Genomic DNA, 22,331 nt, shown 5'->3' on the forward strand with positions numbered 1-22,331 from the left:
GGAGCTTAGCCAGTCACTTTCTTACTACTGCAAAATAAACTCCCATGAAGCTTGAAGCCCACAGTGTGGCTCTGCTCTCTCCAAAAATTTACAAACACAACAAAGACATTAAAATGTCAATTTCTCTGCAAAGCAAAGCCTATTATAGATCTTTCAGTCTGAGGGGATGTCAATAATATCTGCACCAAAATACAATGCAGTGCCCAAAGCTCGTTATTGATTACCAGTGGTGCTGTGGTGTCTGACAACTTTATAAGCACAACACCACACGTTTCTGATGGGTAAACTCTGAGATAAAGCAGCAGAGCTATATGGGAATTATTCAAATGAGGCTTATCTAGCCCACTGTATGCAACAGTAGCCCTGGTGAATTTAACAGCAGCCTCCAGTTTAACTCTCCGGCATGTTTAAACTGTCTGTTTGACTGAAAGGCAGTGAGGCAGTGTGAGCATCTCAGAGAAATAATTCATTCAACAGCAGTCTCAAAGTCTGCCATTTTTAATTAAGGAAGTCTATCATTTGGCCGGAGATAACTGTTGTGCTGTGTCGGCCTAACCTGAATTTGTAATTGTAATCAGTTTGGGGAAAGTGGGACAACCAGGCCCGGAACCATACATTTTACACCCAGCACACACACATAACTATACAGCCAGGTAAACACATCAGTACGTTACGCATGCACTGCTCTGTTTGCCGGCTTAACTTCAATTAAACGTCATGACTGCTCATTGTCCAGCTTCAACTTAATTACCACAGTTTCTCCGGCTTGTTTTCCCAACCATCAAGGCTCATAAGCTTCACTTAAAACATGCAAAAGAATAGTCACAACAAATTTACTATCCTGTAGCATACACAAAACAGCAAGTAATTCGTGAGTGCTTCCTTTTAATTTGGCTCAGATGAGTAAATTGGGCGTTCACCTTCTATTCAGTGTCATTCTAATGACACTGCCGGCACTGTTTTTTTGTCCGTCTGACAGGGGACAATGCTAAAGCGGATAAACACTTAGGCTAATGCCTCTTGCCAAATGGGACTCAAATTAACCTTATTAGTGATGCATTGAGGAGTTTGTTGGAATAAAAAACACCATTTATTGTCATTCAAGGCGCCTTGTAGTTCATTAGGCAAGACCCAGTTACAAGAAAGGGTCGCTCTTACCATGGGCAAATTTTGAGCTGCTCTTTATGCTACATTAGCTGTCTGGGTCTCTTGTGATATACTGCCTTTATCCTGGTCTTGCACCTGGAGCCTGTGGGGAAATTATTCCATCAGATGATAGCCCTTAAACTACCTGTGACTTCCTTTTTGTTGAGGTGCCTCTGTTAGTTTGCAATACAGCATGCCATTTTAAGGCCTGTACTTGCTCTCTCTCTCTCTCCCGCTCTCTCCATAAAAAGTACTAGACCATCTCATATTATGTGAAATGAGGCAAAGTGTGAAAATGCAGATAGACACGTGGTTAAAGGAAATTATATTTGACACAAAAAACTTCTCAGAGAGTGTATTTGCCAGTTGTGCAACTACTATGTAGAAGACAAATCTCAATGTGGTATAATGGCATTGTACCAGGGCTGCTGTCATTATCAATTAATCTTATTCTCTTTTTGGTAAAAAAAAATCAGAAAATAGAGAAGAATGGCCATCACATTTTCCCAAAGCCCAAGTTAATGTCATTAATGTCATCATTGCTTGTTTTTCCAATGAACAGTGAAAAACCTGAATATATTCAATTCAGTTAATCGACTAATTGTTTTAGCTCTACATTGTAGACGTATGAAAGTCACATATATTCAAATAATTACAAATGGTCCAAAATTACACATTTATGACACAATAAATATGCATTTGAACAACTGTGGCAATGGTTAGAGATAAATGTTGATGTGAGAGTATGAAGTAGTACTGTACAATGTGAAAATTAAGTGCACTTGTTTCTTTATGTCACTCTTCAAAACTCAGACTTCATTATGTGTTCAAACAGTCCAAATATGCTTTAGAACATCCAGAAGATCGGATGTGCTTTGTCAACCTGCGCACACTATCACATTTACACATGGAGGCAACATGACCTTCAGTTGAAAAGTTTTACGTGCAAGAACACACAATTCTGTGTACATGTGCAAGTTAGCTAACTGTGAGTAGAAGACTTAATACTGCATGGATGCCTAACAGAACATCCTGAATTCTCTATGTACTTTGTTTAGTTTCTGGTTGTCAGACATTTTTAGACTATTTTTCAAAAATGCTTTACAAATACAAATAAATGCAGAGTCGGAACAAAACCCTGGACACCTGATCTATAAATCACCCAGTGTTGCAAATGCTGATGACGTCTCATGAGCCAAAAATAATATTTTGCAAGGTAAAATCCAAATGTTTGGTGGTTGCATTTTTTTTTTTTTGAGGAATTGAAAGTACTCAATGCTAATTTCACTTTGAACTGCTCCATATTCATCTCTCTCATGTCTCCTCAGTGCTGCAACTCATCTGTCAATCACTGTGGCTTTATCCATCCAGCAACTAATCTTAGCCCAAGAGGGGCAGCTGCACTGGCTATGAACCTAAACGTCTGCTGAAATTCTACGCCTGGTCTGCAGATTTCTGCTCTAGTTATAGTATTGAGCGTAGTTATATGAGAGGGGTATTTTTTTTTAGCACTTTTCAGCAGATCTTTTGTCTCCACATTTCGTCTGCATGACTTTAACTATGCCCTCCTGTCCATTTGATCAAGCACAAAGGAAACAGTTACTTGCTGCTTCACAGGTGACCTGGATTTGGGCTAACATACTCTCGGCAATCTGTTCTGTGTATGAAGTCCCAAGCCCCTGGGTTAAACTGACTGTGTAATTCGTCATTTGACCTCATTAACCACTTGGTAGGGGAGGTGCCATAGACACTGTGGAGTGATACTCTGTAGGCCATAACACCCCCAATGGGAGAGTTGATGTCACACCGCCACAAAAAACTGAGGTTTTTGGGATTGAGTTTTGAGAGAGTGAAGCCAGAATCAGCATTCTGTTTGTTTATGGCAGTGGTACTCAACCTTTTTTGGGCCAGCGCCCCCCTACCCATTATCCAGGGCCCTTACCTTACCTTACCCCATCAAAAAAGGCTCTTTACCCTGAATATTGTTGATTATTATCATTATTATTATTATTATTATGAACATGAAATATGCACATAAGTTTATAAACAACAATTTTATGACTTTCCCAGGGAACAAAAAAGCCATGTCAATAGTAATTGTATTTAATTAATAAGTGAATGTTCCTTAGAAACTTTTTGTAAACACAGAGACAGTTTTCTTGGATGGTGCACTTAATAAGGGGGGGTCTGGGGGTCCTTCCCCAGAAGATTTTGAACATTAAAGACTTAATTTCCTGCATTCTGGTAAAAAATTTCTGCACCAATTTATGGTGGAAATGTTTTTATTTATGTAAAGGTAAACACAAAATTCAGGTGGAAGGTGACCATTCAAAATATAAACATATATTAAAATATAAAGCAGTAAGGCTCTCAGGTATTCTTTTTTGCTCTACAGTTTCTCCTGTAGATCAACTCAGGCCTACTTAATATCATCCCTGCTGAGTCAACACTCATGATTTAGTCTTCCCTCCTTTTTGTGTCTGTTGGTGAATTAACCTCTTTAAATGTGATTGTGGCACCTTTTCAGCTCAATGATAAATTAATTCATTTTAATTCAATTATTAACTCCTGGACTTTATTAGGCTAGCTCCTTTGTTTTAACATGTGTTTCATGTATTTAAACGGGATAACTGCGGGATTGAACAGTAAACGGTTGACAGGTAGCCAAAGCAACACTGTGATCAGTCAAAGGTCTCACCACAAATCCACACGTTAACTTCAGCAGCTCGGATAAAGTGCAACTCACAGTCCCAAACAGAGCAAGTCAGGGTTTCAGCTTTTAGCGTTACATTTTTTTAATTGCAACTCTACATGTCACCTTATCGTTTCCTCAGTGCGATTCACAGTGTGAGGTGGGTCCACTTCATTAATCTCACGCACTCGCTGGCAGTGTTGGGAGCTTTTTGCTGTAATGCAGTAATATAACGCATTACTTCAAAAATCAATCGAAAAGATTAGACCTGTTAAAATCTCAGTAACGCGCGTTACAACGCGTTTTAACCCGAAATTAAGTGGTGTTTTTTTAACAATTCACCAACACCGAGAAACATTTCAGCAGCAGAAAAACAAATCCATCCTCTTCTTAACAAGAGGGTAGCTCCCCAGCCCGTGTGTTTGTGCTCTAACGAATTACTTTCATGATCAGAGAGGCTGCTGTCAGTTCATCCTGACCGATCCTGTCTGAAATTCAACTAATCAGTGAAGTTATGCTGCTGTACCTCATGCGTAAATGCGCACAGCGTCTTTCTTAATGGGGACACGATTCATCCTGCTATTAAATCAAGTAACGCAAAAGTAGTGTAAAGCATTACAATTCAGAGATAGTAATATTGTAACGTAACTAATTACTCAAATGACAGTAACTAGTAATCTATAATGTATTACATTTTGGAAGTTTGCCCAACACTGCTCGTTGCTGTTGCATCAGGTGCTAGATGCTAAGTTGCTTTCAGGGGAAGTCCGACAGCGGAATAGAATGGATATACACGGTGATAGAAAGGCGTTCATGATGTGTTCCTCAGAGAAATTAATGCTTTTAAAAGAAAGACATGTTCATAGACATTTAATATCCGCCCCTGTTGAGAAACACTAGTTTATGGCATCCAATCAACCATGGTTCAAATGAGACAATATCAAGAAAGGTTCCGTTGTACAAAGTAGGCTAAGAAAACTTTCACTTATTTCACCTAAGCAGTTCACCAAAATCTGATTCTGAACATATCTGAGTCCAGTTGCTGAATCTTCACTTGTAATAGATCTACATGGCCTAATTTAAAACTACTACAGACTACACTGCCGTTTGCCACTGATTTTCTAGCGTGTTAGCTTACTACTATAATTTTCTATAGAGGAATAATATAGTGAAAAAACTAACATTAGCTTTCAGTTGGGCGGCTTGGTGGTGCAGTGGTTAACACTGTCGCCTTTCGGCAAGAAGGTCCGGGGTTTCAACCTTGGTTGTCCCAGGCCTTTTTGTGAGGAGTTTGCATGTTCTTATGTGGAGTTTGCATGTTCTCCCCTTGTCTGCATGGGTTCTCCCTTGTGATGGACTGGCAGCCTGTCCAGGGTGTACCCCACCTCTTGCCCAGTATCAGCCAGGAATGGCTCCAGTCACCAGTGACCATGCACAGATTAGCGTGTATAGATAATGGATGGATGGATAGCTTGCAGCTGCATACATCCTGTGGTAGCTCATTAGCCACCAGGGACGCCACTCGCTTTCCAACAAAATTCTAATAAACTTAGGACGTGTGATAAGCATCTAACTGCATAACTAAAACACCAGGTGCTTTCCTGCTCAATATTAGTTTACTGAAGTTGCCAAACTCATCCATTATTCCTCATTCTCAATGCCTTTTGTCTTGTAAAAGTAAAGAATACTTTTTAAACTTTGAACACTGAAGCATAACTCTAAAAGCACTGTTATTATTATCCAAGTTTATCCAGGTATGTTGAACAGAAAGAACATAAACTGTTATGGCTGTATGTGTTTCCCTGTGCTGTGTCCATGTTCTTTTCTGTCCTCTAGTTCTGCTCCAGGAGTGCTCCAGGTAATAGCTGAATGAGGTCCACCTGGCCTTGGAAGCTGGTCTGTAAAAGCTCCTGTGCAAGTGTCAGAAGGCAGGCTTTTTAATTTGGGCATGCTGGTCTTGCTGCCTCTCACCTAGGGATTGTCATGCCCAGCTCTGACACTTAAGTTCATGTTTTCGGTTGTCAGTTGTGCTTGTGCTTTTGTTGGTGCTTCTTTGCTCACATTGTGTTTCGTTTCAGGTCCACCCCATCACCTGGTTCCTGTCTGCCTCCCTCCTGTGTGTGATCACCCTTCCCCACCCTAATGTGTTCCACCTGTGCCTCATTGTCTCCTTGGTCCCTTGCATAAATACCCACACCTCCTCTGCAATAGTTGCTAGATCTACTCGTTCCCAGCGTATTACTTGAGTTTAGTTTCCCTGTGTATCAAACTAATGTTTCTCTGACCAAGTTACCAGCCTTTCGTTATAAACTCTCGTCACTCGTACCTCCTGGAGTCGTGCTCAGTGGGTTCATTCCTTCCGTGTGGCAGCTCTGATAGTTAGATCTAGCCATCTATGGACCCCGCCAACTCCGACCCTGTGCGCCAGGCACTATGTGCCCATGGGCAGCGTCTCCACCACCAGGAGGAAGCCCTCACCGCCATCCAGCAAGAGGTTTGCGGTATCTGACATCTGACAGGTATCCGCTCAAGCCTAGCTCTTCAGCTCCTCTCCCCAAGCCTAATCCGCTTTCTCCGGGCCACGAAGAGGAGCCCATGCAGCTGGGGCGAGCTTGGCTTTCTCCAGAGGAGATGGAGAAGAGGTTCAGACAGGGCCGCTGCATTTATTGCTCCCAGCTTGGTCACTTCATCGCCCGCTGCCCGTTAAAAGGGCCAGTAAACGAGAGGATACTGGTGAGCCAAATGACCGTTAAATCTAATTCCTCTCGTCCTAGGCCCTCAGTAAGCCTTTCCTCTCCCTTTTACTCCCGCTCGCAGGTGGTGTTGTTAGCTCAACACAACCCCCACATAGACTGATCTGCTGGGGTAGTCAAGGGGTGGGGGGCTGGGTGTAAGACACACTGAGACGGTCTCCGTGCACTCTATTAGGGACCCCAGGGTGTAGTTTCCAAGCATATTCAATGTTCCCTCCTGTTACTGGGATTTAAAGGAAGTTTTTAATAAGGCAGGGGCAGGGTTTTTCACACTTTTTGACACTACATCCCTGTATAGGCTATCGGGGGCTGAACAACATCACAATAAAGAACAGGTACCCTCTGCCCTTAATCTCCTCTGCCTTTGAACTCCTGCAGGGGGCCAGGGTTTTCACCAAGCTTGACTTAAGAAACACCTACCACCTAGTCCGGATAAGGGAAGGGGATGAATGGAAGACTGCGTTTAACACCCCCAGTGGCCACTGCGAGTACCTAGTGATGCCCTTCGGCTTGACTAATGACCCCGCAGTATTTTAGGCTCTGGTAAACGCTGTTTTGAGGGAAATGTTAAATGACTTTGTGTTTGTCTACCTTGACGATATTCTTATCTTCTTCCCTGACCTCGAGACTCATATCCAACATGACCGCCGGGTGCTCCAGCGCCTCCTCAACCATCAGCGTTTTGTCAAGGCTGAGAAGTGTGAATTCCACGTGCCCAGAGTGTCATTCCTGGGTTATGTGGTGGCTGAGTACCAACCTGTCGGAAGGAGGTCCAGAGGTTCCTGGGATTTGCAAATTTCTATAGAAAATTCATAAGAGGCTTCAGTACTGTTGCTGCCCCTTTGCATGCTCTCACCTCTCCCAACATCAGGTTCAGTTGGACACCCCAGGCTGATGCTGCCTTCCTGAGACTCAAGGACTGCTTCACTGCCGCCCCAATTGGTCGGCAATTCGTGGTGGAGGTGGATGTGTCCGGTGTGGGCATAGGGGCTGTCCTTTCCCAGCATAGCCCCCATGATGGTAAACTCCATCCCTGTGCTTTTCTCTCCCGCAAGCTGTCGCCCGCAGAGAGGAACTACGACATGGGCAGTCGGGAACTGCTGGCCATTAAGGTGGCCCTAGAGGAGTGGAGACACTGGCTTGAGTGGGCGGAGCAGCCTTTCCTGGTATGGACAGATGCAGCAGACCTCGGCTACGTAAAATTTTAATACAGTTATGAAAATGAATATTTCCGGGAATATTAATTTATACCTCGAAATTAGGAGCACCACCTAAAGATTTGCTTGTCTGCCCAAGGCTTTAGGTCCTTGAGTATAGCCTGAGAATTATACCAAGTTCTGGTAATTCATGAAATCGTAAGGTCAATCAGTCAGTCTCAGATCTGAGCGTAAGTTCTATGTATAAGGACTCTACATTCTGAATAACACACACACATACATCGCTGTGCTCAAGGTGAATTTATTAACTAACAAAAGAGGGTACAATAGTGGGTAAATGTGGTGATATTACAGGGATAACAGTTAATATGACAACCAGGAGGTACTAAAACAGGTTAGCCTATGTAAGGTTCGATTGAATTTCAGTTTATATTGTAGAGGGAGAGAATTCTACGAGTATGAGGGAACGAATGACCGAAATTGGGTTGCAGATTTAATTTGTCTAATCTAAGGGTTATTAACTGTGGATGGAGCCCATAGAACACCAACGAGTCACAGAGTGAGTTTGTTTTGCCCTACCGTTGCCGCAGGACCCGTGGCGAGTCTCGACTGCCGGTTGGCTCGGGAAGTCGGTTCTGGCCCGACCCCAGTGGCGTTTTCGAGTTGGGTTGAAACCGGTGGATTGGGTCCGGAGTCCTCTTGTGGGAAGCGCTTGCAGCAACGGGCTGTCAGCCAAGGCTTTTGCTCTGATCTCAGTTCGTTTGGTGTCGCTATAGGGCCCACTCAGGGTTCTGTCGTCAGAGCCGTGGTTTCATTTATTCAAGGCCATAAATGAAGGCTTCTGAGTTTCTGGTCCAAAGTTGCTCACAACGGTCGGATGAGGTTGCAACAACAAAATCAAATAAACTCACACATTCACCGTAGGTTCGCGAGGCCTCGGGAATATAGGCTATTTAATGTTGCTGAGATTAAGCAGGCAGCTCCAAACAGAATAAAAAAAATCAAATCTCCCGCTAAGAAATTTGGAATTCAGGGTCGTAGCTTTCTCAGCTCGTCTGAAGAGATTTAAGTACGAAACAAAAATCGGAATTTCAAAAGTAAAGGAAGTTAAGAGAACGTATACGTTTAGTTTCAAGAAAGTTTAAAAGAAAAGAGTTTTTTTTGAAGAGGAAGAAGCTAGAACAAAAGACAGCAGGGCCTTTTTATTGATCCCGCTAGGTAGTGTGACGTCATTTTGGGGATGGTCTCCCAAACGTTGCTAAGGTGTTAACTTTTTGGGATAAAGAAATATACGTTGCGCGTATTTCTCTCTCTCCACAATACGACATTTGGAAAAATACTTAGTTCTAAACATTCGGATAAAGACAGTTAAAACAAGGCTAAACACTATGGAAAAAGGTTATAATGGTTATATAAAACGTAACAAAGCTTGATTACCTGTCCTCAGTATACTTGCTGGTTACTGGTTTTACTCATGAGACAATTTAGATGTAAGCGTGACAGTAAAATTTCGTTTATGCAATTACATGGTGATAGTTAGGCCTACTTAACGATTCTGTCAGTGTAAGCCGAGTTTTAAACACTTGCGTGTTATACCTTTCTTGTCCCCTTGGTGGGGCTCGGGTCACACAAGAAAAGAGTAGACGTTCCACTTTAACTGAGAGGCTGGTGATGAACATGAGCGCTTCCATGGATAATTTAGTAGGAAATTGTATATGAAACATTGAACTAAAGCATTAGTTAATACTGAACAGACAGTGATTACTAGGGAGTAACAGGGATGAATTAAGACAACACAGAAAGAGGTTAGAAAACTAGTTCAAGATTACTTTCTTATGGGTCTGCTAGTCTTCAAACATCACTAAAGGATAACAACAGGGTTATTACTTACTAAACTCAGAGGCAAACACCGCTGCTCACTTAGCAAGGTTATTATTTAAACAGAATAAACACAGTTATAATGGAACCTTGCTTGGTTCGAGAAACAGGGGTTTTTATGGTCTCTCTTCTCTGCATTCCTGGTTTATCGCACCGGTTATCAGAGAATGAAATGGTGGTTTATGGCTCAGTCGTTCTGTGGAGAGAAAAGAGTCAGGTTGAGGCTGGAGGTGACGGGAGGGAGAAGGGGTCAGATCGCCCCTTTTCCTGTCCTGTGGACTGTCTTTAGTGACACCTTTACGGCTAGAAAGGTTCACTAAGGCTCTTTGAATACACAATCCTTAAGCGATTCATTGTCTGAGTGAGTCTCTTTCGGTCCTTACCAAACACCAGGCGATGTCTCTGGGTTTTACATGTGAAAAGGTCAACTCTCGGGGAGGGAAACTTCCCTCCCTCTTTTGACACCACCTGACCTTCTTTGAAGTGCGTCTGGTTGAGTTCACAACACAGACAACAACAATCTCAAGTACCTGCGTACTGCCAAGAGGATTAACTCCCGACAAGCCAGATGGGCCCTCTTTTTTAACTGTTTTCATTTCACCCTGTCATATTGTCCTGGTTCCAAGAACTTAAAGCCTGACGCCTTGTCCCGCCTGTTCAGCTCCGACTACGCCCCCAAGTCTCAGGAGACCATTCTGAACCGCTCTTTGGTCATGGGTGCCGTAACTTGGGAGGTGGAGAGACAAGTTAGGCAGACCACTGTTAACCAATCTGTCCTGGTCGGCTGCCCCCCGAACTGCTTGATTGTTCCCCCCAACTTGAGATCTCGGGTCATCCACTGGGCCCACGCCTCCGCTCTGTCGTGCCACCCAGGGGTTAAGAGGACTATGTTTGTTGTCAGACAATACTTTTGGTGGCCTTCTATGGAGAGACAAGTAGGGGAGTACGCGGCAGTTTGCCCTGTGTGCACTTGGAGTCTCATCAACCTCCAGCTGGAAAGCTGCAGCCCTTGCCGGTCCCAACCCGGCCCTGGTCCGACATCTCCCTGGACTTTGTCACGGGGCTGCCCCCCTCTGCAGGTAACACTGTTGTCTTAACCATTGTAGACAGATTCTCTAAGTTGGTTTACTCTGTCCCGTTGGCCAAACTCCCCTCTACCAAGGAAAAGGCGGGGCTTCTGTTACTACATGTCTTCAGGTTGCATGGACCGCCTCGGGACGTAGTGTCGGACCGGGGTCCCCAGTTTATTTCCCGGTTTTGGAAAGCCTTCTGTGCCCTGATTGGATCCACTGTTAGCCTGTCATTCGGCTACCACCCCCAGACCAACGGCCAGACTGAGTGCCTGAACCAGGAGCTGGAGATGGGCCTTCGCTGTCTGGTCTCCCGGAACCCTGCCACTTGGAGCCAACAGTTGGTTTGGGTGGAATATGCCCACAGCACTCAGAGTCGTGCTCAGTGGGTTCATTCAATCCGTGGCAGCTCTGATAGGGATTTATGTGTTATATTTTTTGGTGTTCTTATTGTCTTTCCACTGATTTGGTTGTTTTAAAGGTGTTTTTCTGTGTTAAGTTTGGGTCAGTGTTGGAGTGTTGTTCGCCCCATGTGGCCATTTTCAAAGTTAAAATCCTATATATACTAGGGCTGGGGGGTATAGCCAAAAATGTTATCACAATAAAAAATGTCATATCATTCAATATTGATAATTATAACGATAAATGTCAAATCATTATTTCTATCGAGTTTAAAGGCTGATTTTTGCTCCTTAGTAAAGCTGAAGAAACCAGATGGTTCATTGTGGTTTTTCTTTATGGTCAGAACATGAAAATCACTTACCACAGTGGATTACTTCACAAATCTGAGGTAGAACTTTCAACACAATTATTATAAAATCTTTTTTCAACAAATATGCGTGAGTAAAATTAGTTAAATCTTTTTTTCAATTCCTTTTTTCCATAACAAAATAAATATCTTAATAGAAAAAAGTAAGTGCTAATTTGTTCATGATTCAAATGAATAAGATCGAACATTTGTTGAATATTTATTGAACGTATGTTATATTGTTGTTGAGGAAAAGTGTGCATAATAGTGCGTAATTATTGGTGTTGTTTTATTGTCCAGCCCTAATTTATTCTATGACTTGACTGAATAGGTTATGTTTATTATTTACTGAGATATGTGTATCCATATTGCCCAGTCTGCCCCACTAATCAACATTTTAATTGTCAGTGTGAATCCAATGCTTTCCATCTTGCATTAGTCCAGAGTTGTAACTAAACCTTCACTGAGAGACAGAGAATCACTGTCTTGTTTTAAAATGACGTGTGCCTCATGAATCTTTGAATGACTTTCAGAGGAGAGAATCCAAGTAGTGACGCCTATGGTCACCAGTGTTGCGTGCAGTAACTTGTGTTTGGTTTTGTGGTCTTTTTCACCTCATGATGGTGGCCATTTTGTCTATGTTCTTTTCTGTCCTCTAGTTCTGCTCCGGCAGTGCTTTTTACCTCTCAGCTGGGGATTTTTGTGTTATGGCCTTGTGTTTTTGGTGTTCTTAATTTATCGTCTTATGTTAATAAATTCCACTGATTTGGTTGTTTTAATGGTGCTTATCTGTGTTAAGTTTGGGTTAGTGTTGGAGTGTTGTTTGCCCCATATAGCCACTAAAGGGTGGGCTGGAACACAAACCATCTGAACATTTTCTAATAATACCTTAGGCTACTCTTACTATGTACCTTACAATACATGAACAATGTATATATATATATTTATTAGCTTTCAGTCTTAAACTATTATATAATAAGTTTAGCTGGAGACTTTTAAACCAACTCTTGGAGTTTTAGCGTTAGCTTTAGCTTACATTTGCTAGCCACAACTGATAAAAATCTGCTAGAGATAGCAATAATTTTTGCTACTGAAATCCACAGTCATTGACTCAGTGTGAACTCTAACATCCATGTTTAAAAAATGATGGCAAATTTTGAGTTGTAAATACAGCAACTTTATTATTTATTTTAATAAGGGAAAATTTGACAGGCATAGACACATTAACTAAGGGGGAGGAGGCTTAGTGAATGGTCAATTGCAAGAATAACCTTAACAACGAGGTGGAGGTCATTCTGTTCACAAAACTGACGTAAAAATACGCATTTGGAGTATAATTTCATTCACACTCCTTCATTCCCCTCTGTGGAAGTGTGAAAATGTAATTTGTCCTCGTGCTGTGTTTAAGGAGCCCCGCTGTACACTGGCAGGGAGAGGGATCATTTCCGCTGAAATGCCAACTGGTTTCTGTGTAGTGGTGAGAGATGACCTTTTATATTGGCCCCAATGTTTGAAGACACAGCCTGGCTGCTGAGATCCTCTCACCCTTCAACATCCCCGCTCCGTTCCAACATTGTCAGTTACCTCAGTGTTTGTGCATGGTACATTTCATTCAGTTGAACTGCTTTGTTTGATGTTGCTTTTTAAAAAAGTCACAGTGAAGTACTCACTTTGCGGAGGTAAATCAGGATTATATACATGATTTTGGTCATGAAGAATAAAAGTCAGATAAAACCAGAAATCAAAACTGAAATCCAGACCGCCAATGGGATTAATTTCTTTCAGCAACATACAAACTACAATCTGTAATTTTTGTTTAGTTTTAGTTATGCAACATAACTTGAATTTCCACAAAGAGCTTTTTCATCTTCCTGAAGCTGTGTGATGTGAAAAAATCTAACCTACTCATTGATATGTGCAGTCAAGTCATTTATTTGACAAATTCAGTTTTCTGGGGCACAGGGCAGCAGTTCTTGTCTATAGTAGAATAAATTATTTTACCTAAAGAGCAAAGTTTTATACAAGTTTGATTTTGTAGAGAAGAGTATCTAAACCCATACAGTAGAAGGCCCTGAGTTAAAAAGCCATTTAGCTGTCATTATTGTCGATGTCATGCTAATCTTTTATGTTACCTGCATTCATAGAAGCAACTTTCCTTCAAAAATATTGGCAGAATTGTCAGCAACAAGGAAATTTGATTCACCAAATTATAGACTGTCAAATTAGTCACAGTGTCCCTCATGGCAGGAAGAAACTAAGTATCACCAGTCAAAGAGCAAAATTAAAGGTTCAGTGTGTAAGTTTTAGTGACATCTAGTGGTGAGGGTTGCGAATTGCAACAAATGGCTCATTGTGCATTCACTTGCTCCTTGGAAATAAGTACTTTATAATAAATGTATTAATTCTAATGAAAATTGTAAATTCAGCAGTCAAAAAATTACTTTGCACCTTTACTCCATGAGGTTTCTACACTCACCTAAAGGATTATTAGGAACACCTGTTAAATTTCTCATTAATGCAATTATCTAATCAACCAACAACATGGCAGTTGCTTCAATGCATTTAGGGGTGTGGTCCTGGTCAAGACAATCTTCTGAACTCCAAACTGAATGTCAGAATGGGAAAGAAAGGTGATTTAAGCAATTTTGAGCGTGGCATAGTTGTTGGTGCCAGACGGGCCGGTCTGAGTATTTCACAGTCTGCTCAGTTACTGGGATTTTCACGCACAACCATTTCTAGGGTTTACAAAGAATGGTGTGAAAAGGGAAAAACATCCAGTATGCGGCAGTCCTGTGGGCGAAAATGCCTTGTTGATGCTAGAGTTCAGAGGAGAATGGGCCGACTGATTCAAGCTGATAGAAGAGCAACTTTGACTGAAATAACCACTCGTTACAACCGAGGTATGCAGCAAAGCATTTGTGAAGCCACAACACGCACAACCTTGAGGCGGATGGGCTACAACAGCAGAAGACCCCACCGGGTACCACTCATCTCCACTACAAATAGGAAAAAGAGGCTACAATTTGCAAGAGCTCACCAAAATTGGACAGTTGAAGACTAGAAAAATGTTGCCTGGTCTGATGAGTCTCGATTTCTGTTGAGACATTCAGATGGTAGAGTCAGAATTTGGCGTAAACAGAATGAGAACATGGATCCATCATGCTTTGTTACCACTGTGCAGGCTGGTGGTGGTGGTGTAATGGTGTGGGGGATGTTTTCTTGGCACACTTTAGGCCCCTTAGTGCCAATTGGGCATCGTTTAAATGCCACGGCCTACCTGAGCATTGTTTCTGACCATGTCCATCCCTTTATGGCCACCATGTATCCATCCTCTGCTACTTCCAGCAGGATAATGCACCATGTCACAAAGCTCGAATCATTTCAAATTGGTTTCTTGAACATGACAATGAGTTCTCTGTACTAAAATGGCCCCCACAGTCACCAGATCTCAACCCAATAGAGCATCTTTGGGATGTGGTGGAACGGGAGCTTCGTGCCCTGGATGTGCATCCCACAAATCTCTATCAACTGCAAGATGCTATCCTATCAATATGGGCCAACATTTCTAAAGAATGCTTTCAGCACCTTGTTGAATCAATCCACGTAGAATTAAGGCAGGTCTGAAGGCGAAAGGGGGTCAAACACAGTATTAGTATGGTGTTCCTAATAATCCTTTAGGTGAGTGTACATTATATCAATTTAATTTCTAAATCTAACAATAAAAAGGCTGTGAAAACTGTCAGCCTCGCAATGCCTCCAAACCAACAGGAAGTGTTCCGTGCATTGAAGTAAATTTTCACTATCAGAATGTGATCAATTCGGTCGATAACATTTGAACAGTCTATAACAGCCGCACGTATATCATTTTACCCCCAGTTAAGTTAGCTAAACCGGAAGTTAGCCTGCTCGGCCGGCAAAAGTCCACACCGTGGACGCTGTAGTGCTAACTTGGTGGTGTAATTGCAGAATGATGCAGACACAATTACATTTACTCATTTGGCAGACGCTTTTATCCAAAGCAACACCGACGCAGAAGTATAAATGCATGGCTACGTATGTTCCCATAGGAAATATACCACAGTAATACATCTAGTAAATATACACTTCTCAAGAATACAAGTGAGAAGAGTAATATACATAACAGTTAGTAACAGTATAATAACATTTACTTAGAATGCTGTATTAGCAACACATTAGCCTCAAGATGGCAGTTTTCCGGATAGCTTGGTTAGCAGTAAAGTGATCACAGAAGACCTAAATTAACAAATCACAAATCAACATGTCAATATTTGCTTATTCACAGATCTGACAAAATGGTGGATTAGTTAGTTAAGCTCATCAATCAATCAATCAACATTTATTTCTATAGCGCTTTACAACAACCGTCAGGTATCCAAAGTGCTTCACATCACAGAATATTATAAAACAGCATATCATACAATAGATACATATAACAAAAAAATGAAACGAAAAGTTAAAAAGAAACAAGAAAAAGGAAATTGTCACACCACTACTGCGTATTAAAAGCCATTCTAAACAGGTGGGTTTTAAGTTTAGACCTAAAAATAGTTTCATCTGCAATTGTGCGAATATCAGGGGGTAGCTTGTTCCAGAGTCTCAGAGCAGCAACTGCAAACGCCTGATCACCCCATCGCTTATACTTAGACCTTGGGACTTCTAAAACCAATTGGTTTCAAGATCGTAACGACCGGCTGTGCTCACGCAGGATTAAAATCTCAGTTAAGTACTCCGGGGCCAGGCCATTTAGGGCCTTAAAAACGAACAGCAAAATATTAAAATTTATTCTATACTGCACTGGGAGCCAATGTAAAGTGTAGAGGACGGAAGTGATGTGAGCACGCCTAGATGTATTTGATAAAAACCGAGCAGCAGCATTTTGAACAAGTTGAAGTCGTGAGATGAAGCTTTGATTTAAACCAACATAAAGAACATTACAATAATCCAACCTCGAACTAATAAAGGCATGAATCACTTTTTCTAGGTCATGCCTGTTAAGAAAAGGCTTAACTTTAGATAGAATACGAAGCTGGAAAAAACTCATTTTGACAACATTACTGATTTGCATGTCAAATTTCATGTTGCAATCAAAAGTAACCCCCAAATTTCTGACAGCAGGCTTAAGGTATGGAGCCAGAGCCCCCAAATTCACCACTGAACCATTTGGGTAACCGAAGATGATACACTCAGTTTTTGCTTTGTTTAAATTAAGAAAATTTTGTGACAACCACAATTTAATATCATTAATACAACTAAGTAGGGAGTCTAGTGTGATACTAACATTCGGTTTTAAAGGCAAATAAATCTGCAAATCATCTGCATAACAGTGAAAGGACAGGTTGTGCTTTCCTATAATACTCCCTAACAGCAACATATATAAAGAAAACAAGATTGGGCCAAGAATTGAACCCTGGGGTACCCCACAAGAAAGAAGAGCAGCTGACAAAGAGCATTCACCAATCATAACAGAGAAGCTCCTATTTGCTAAATAGGAGCTAAACCATTGAAGAGCCAAACCACGAAATGCCTACATTATGCTCCCGGCATCCACAGACAAGGCCAATGTCATTGTGTACTCTGAGCAGTGCAGACTCAGTACTGTGACGTGATCTAAAACCAGATGGAAATTTTTCAAGCACAGAATTTTTCTGCATAAAGGCTTGTAGCTGTATAAAAACAACTTTTTCCAAGACCTTTGACAGAAATGGCAGATGAGAAACTGGTCTAAAATTAGATAACACTGAAGGGTCAAGATTTGGTTTCTTAAGTAGGGTCCTGACCACAGCATGTTTAAATGCAGCTGGGACACAACCTAGACTAAGACAAGAATTAATTAACGTGAGTAGACTCGACCCAATGGCGCTATTAAAAACTTCCTTCATTATCCTGGCTGGGACAATGTCTAACGGACAGTAGGTGGGTTTCATGTGTTGCACTACCTCAGAAAGCAGCGTAAGTGAAACTGGTTTAAAATCCTCAAAAACAGCAGAACGCACAGGAGCAGCAGGTACAAACACATTGAAATTAGCACTGCAGTTCTGCCTGACAGATGCTACTTTGTCAGTAAAATAGCCAAGAAATTTCTCACATGTACTAATTGAAACCTCTGTCAGATCGGCGGTACATGGATTCAACACAGAGTTAATGGTATTAAAGAAAACTCTAGGTTCATGGCAACTGCTAGTTATGATCGAAGGTGCATCTTTGACACCTTTACACCCTTCTGGTATGCGGCTAGGCTGTCCCTTAATAGGCACAGCGATGTAAATAATTTGTCCTTCTTCCACCTTCGTTCGGCTTGTCTACAATGTTGCCTAAGGGCCCTTGTGGCGTCATTTAACCAGGGATCCACCTTAGATTTAATAGCTTTAGTACGAAAAGGGGCAATAGAGTCTAAAATTTCAGTGCTTGTGGAATGAAACACAGAGAGAACATTATATGTGGAAAAAGGAGAGACCAGGCCATTCATAGCATAAAACTGTGAACCCATAAATGCAGAAGCAAACTCTATACCTAAAGAGGGTGTGATGCAGCAGTGCCTAGAGGCTGAGGAGACAGGTTTACTAGCGGGTGGTGGAATACTGATCTCAAATCTAATAGGGAAGTGATCTGAGATACCGGATTCTGTTATTGATGATGTGTCGGCCCCTCCACACATTGATTTAGGCCAAAAGAGTTTAAAAGAGTATTAAAATCATGAGCGAGTGGGTTTGAAGGACAACACACATGGATATTGAAGTCCCGACAAACTAAAAGCTTGTCATATTTAGGAACAACATCAGCTAAAAACTCAGAAAACTTGTGTATAAAATCTTTGTTTAGCTTTGGTGGGCGGCAAATAACTGCACACAGTACAGGTGAATCTAGATTAGCTACAAACAGCTGAAGTTCAAAACTATAATAAACAAGTGCAGGTAGTAGCCTGCAACTGTGCTCGTCTTTGAAGAGCATGGCCAGCCCACCCCCTCGACATGACAGTCGTGGGGAGTTGAAGAAAGAACAGCTGGGGGGGAGGAGCTCCGAGAAGGCGCTGTCATCACCTGGTTTCAGCCATGTTTCCATCAACAACAAAAAGTCCAGAGCATTTGTCATAAAAAAGTCATTCAATATAAAAATCTTATTTGTAAGTGATCTAGTGTTGATCAGCGCCATATGAATAGAGTGTCTTTCAGTCCGTTGGGAAGCACGACCAAGCGGGCGGAGATTCCCATGCACGCAGCCTAGCTAGAGGCGCTCCCTGTTCCAATAGCGGGGAGATGGACACTCGGAGCCCGGAACAGTCGACCGGAGCCACCGATAACTGCGTGCCACAGAACGCAGACCGCAGCCGACGAACCCAGCCAAAAACCCACCACACGGATGACCCTGATCACAGGCAGAGGATGATGTCAGGTACACTCTGAGCCTGACACGTATTCCGCGTCTCCTGCGGTTATTTCTCCGGAGTGGCAGGCAAGGTTGACGCCATAGATAGGCAGGTATGGACGTAAGGAAAGGCGGTGGTCGACTGACCGACAGAGTCGTAGATTGCCACGTTCTCCACAAAATTACCTATACTTAACAAAGTCAGGCGGTCATACACCAGTAGCGGCGACACATTTTACAGGACCTGTTTACGGGACCAAAAGAGGCTGCCTATTCAATCCAATAAGAATTCCTTGCCTGAAGCAAATGGCAAAAATGTTTCTAGCTTTACTTATGGGGTATGCGGCCCACTGAATATGCAGTGGGCCGCATGGTGTTTCTCCCGCTGGCCCTGCCTGGGAGTTCTCGTTCTGTCTTAGACTTTACATTGCGATGATGTGATGGATTTTTAAAAGCTCTTTTCTTGGCTTGAGGGAAGTCTTATGAATATAAAACCTCCATGGATCAAAAAATCATAATAAAGAGTCATAATTGAACTTGACAGTTTGAGGTGTCCTGTCAACCAGTTTACAGACATCTGTTTTATAATAGTGGCCTAAGCAGAAATGGACATTTTTTTGCTGCAATACTGCGAGTGGCCACTGGGCAAAATTGGAACCAAGGCTGAGCAGCGGCAACATATCAAGGTCTTATTATCATGAATGTATAATGAGAACTGGATACAGCGTCGAAAGCAGGGCCCTGTTCATTCCTATGAAAGTTGCTTAGTGGCGCATGAAGCCAAAAAAGTTTGACAAGAAAATTACCCTAATCTTCCACATAACTTTGGCATCATGCAGTTCATAGAGCAAGCGTACTAGAAAAATAATAAGTTGTGCGGCTCCAGTAAATGTTACTGGACCAAATTAATCAAATTCTAATATATAAAAAAAGTACCCACCGTTTTACAGCTGCTTCTCTCTCAATGTGAATGGGAAAAATGGCCCTATCTTGCACATGGCGCGCAGCGCGAGTGTCATTGCTAGTTTCCCAACAACGCAGCTCTCATTTTGTGCCCATGGAGACGGGCGTAACGCCGATCTGTCTGTTTGTAACTGTTAAAAGAGAAACCAGTCTGCAGTGTAGTTACACATTTGTGGCAAAACTTCTGTTTGCTAGTAGAGGTTGCTACTAGTAAGAAATGTTCAACTGGAACCAACGGCTGTTGCCTGAACACAAGTTAGGTGGCATTACGTTACTTTCAAAACATCATTGCTGTTGCAAATTTGTCTCATATTAACATAATTTTGGGTTGCACACATTGCACTTCTTGGCTTCATGCACCATGGCTGGTAGCATATGATTTTATAACATACTTGACAGTTTACAGTTTGGCGATTTTCACAACAAATGCTTCCATTAAGGTAGAAACTGGATGCATCTATTATTTCTAACAAAAGAACATGGCAGCATATGGATTCATGAGTGAATCATAGGCCTGCCCAAATGTTGCAATATGGCAGCTGAATAATTCATCTCAGACGGGGCTCTTGCCATAGTGCCCAAATCTCATACAATGTACACTTCATGAGATGCTGTAAGAATTATGTTTCTGTGATCTCTCATCTAAATGATTATTTTTTCCATTTTCTGTACTGTGGCACATCTGTTCTTTCAGTATGAATAATTGCTGTGATTGAATATATATAAAGATTTATCTCAAAATACCAAAATGAATGATGGTTGTTCTTAATGTCTAGTTTAAGGTCTCTGGACTACTGTAATTTTACAGCAGTTTCATGCAAGAGCTTCTATGACTCAAGTGCAAATTATAAGAAAAACCATTATGTCAGTGTATATTTATTTTTTCACCGTATGTTTATAGCACTTTCTGGTTAACATTGTTCAACAACTGTGTAGAGGCACATGATCTGTATAATTTGTATGGACGGGGTACTTTGTCAACTTTATTGCATTCTTGCATTTAGGCCTGTTGGTGTTATCTCATCACTGCAGCTCTAACACAAATCCTGGAGCATAAGACAGCAGAAGAGAGGAAAAAGATACTGTAGAGCAGGAAAATAAAGGAGACAATGTGGAGGAAAGGCAGAGAGTACAGAAGAGGAAAGTAAAGGAGAGGAGCGAGATGATTAATGATGAGTGTAGAGAAGATGGCCAAGGTGGTTAGTGAAATTAACAGAGGCTTAGCCAGCAGCAGAACCACAGGGAGTAGATGGCATTTCCAGGGCCCATACCAACTCAGATCAAACTTATGTGTGTATGTGTGTGTTGTTGTTGGTGTTCCGATCTGTGATTGTATAAACACCCATGCAGTTATATGCAAATACTGACATAAGTGCTGCGGCATTCTGAAAAATAGATGGCATGATGTATAAAATCGCCAGCGCTCACTAGCTAGCTGTCACAAGCGTATTTTATCCTAGCTGACTGTTAGCTCCACAAGTTCTTTGTCTGACTGACTTGTTTTGAAACTAGAACAAAATGTAACCTGGACAGTTTCTTACATATCATGCTGAAAAAGAGAGGCTAAAGCTACAGGATAAGTACAAGACAAAATGTCAGCATCCTCATTAGCTGATGATCCAAGTAGAATATGTGGAAGTAAAAGAGCATCATTGGTTTTGTATTGCAAGGTAGGGTTCGTAAGCCCTTGCTATAATAACAACAGGTCATAAAGGAGCAAACGGTACAAAAGTATTTAGACACCATAGATTACAGCTAAAAGGTTGAAAAATCAGTTTTTATAAGAATAGTTGTAATGTAAGTAGCCTACCTGCAATGCCATGCTGGTACATTTTTGTAGGGTTTTTTGTGTGCTTACGCAGTAATGGTTGTTTAACTTTGTTAAAATCACAAAAGTAAGTGAATAAAAGTATGTGCTGTAGTGGATCGTGATTTGTTTCAGAATATGGACAATAAGGTCCACACGTGAAGTATAATTCATCTGCAGTTGTCTTACTTGTGCCAATGCAAATGTATATTGACCCGTGTGAGTTCATTTTTCCATAGCCGATGCTGCCTAAACGCTGTTAGCACTATGCCTGTGTTATTGTTGCATTGAATGAAGACGTGCAATGCAATTCTGTGCCAGGTTGTTCCATTATTGATCTTGTACAATGGAAATTAAACAAGGAAGTCAAGCTGATTGACAATTTAATTCACATAATGTATGGTAAAGTGGCAGAAATCTGAAAATTATGAATTATGTTCAATATTAACGCAAGGCTATTAAATTAGTTAAAAACGCAGACAATTTACTTTGAAGGCGAGCTGTATTTGTTTGTGGTTGTAGACTTCCTTGTTGAATTTCCCCATAACTGGCATTTTTCATCATACAATGTGAACAACTGCAAATGAATTATACTTAACGCACAGACCCAAAAAACCCCAGTATGCTTCATTTTTTCAGAAAGACCAATGAAAGAAATGCTTAATGATAGATTGTATTGAGTTACAGAATAGTGGAACAGAGGCTAGCCTGGAAATTACATGATGACCTCTCAC

Source organism: Micropterus salmoides, unplaced genomic scaffold, assembly GCF_014851395.1.
Source record: "Micropterus salmoides isolate LMB-PRFRI ecotype aquatic unplaced genomic scaffold, ASM1485139v1 Ms_hic_scaffold_1, whole genome shotgun sequence".
In the NCBI taxonomy this organism is placed as follows: domain Eukaryota; kingdom Metazoa; phylum Chordata; class Actinopteri; order Centrarchiformes; family Centrarchidae; genus Micropterus; species Micropterus salmoides.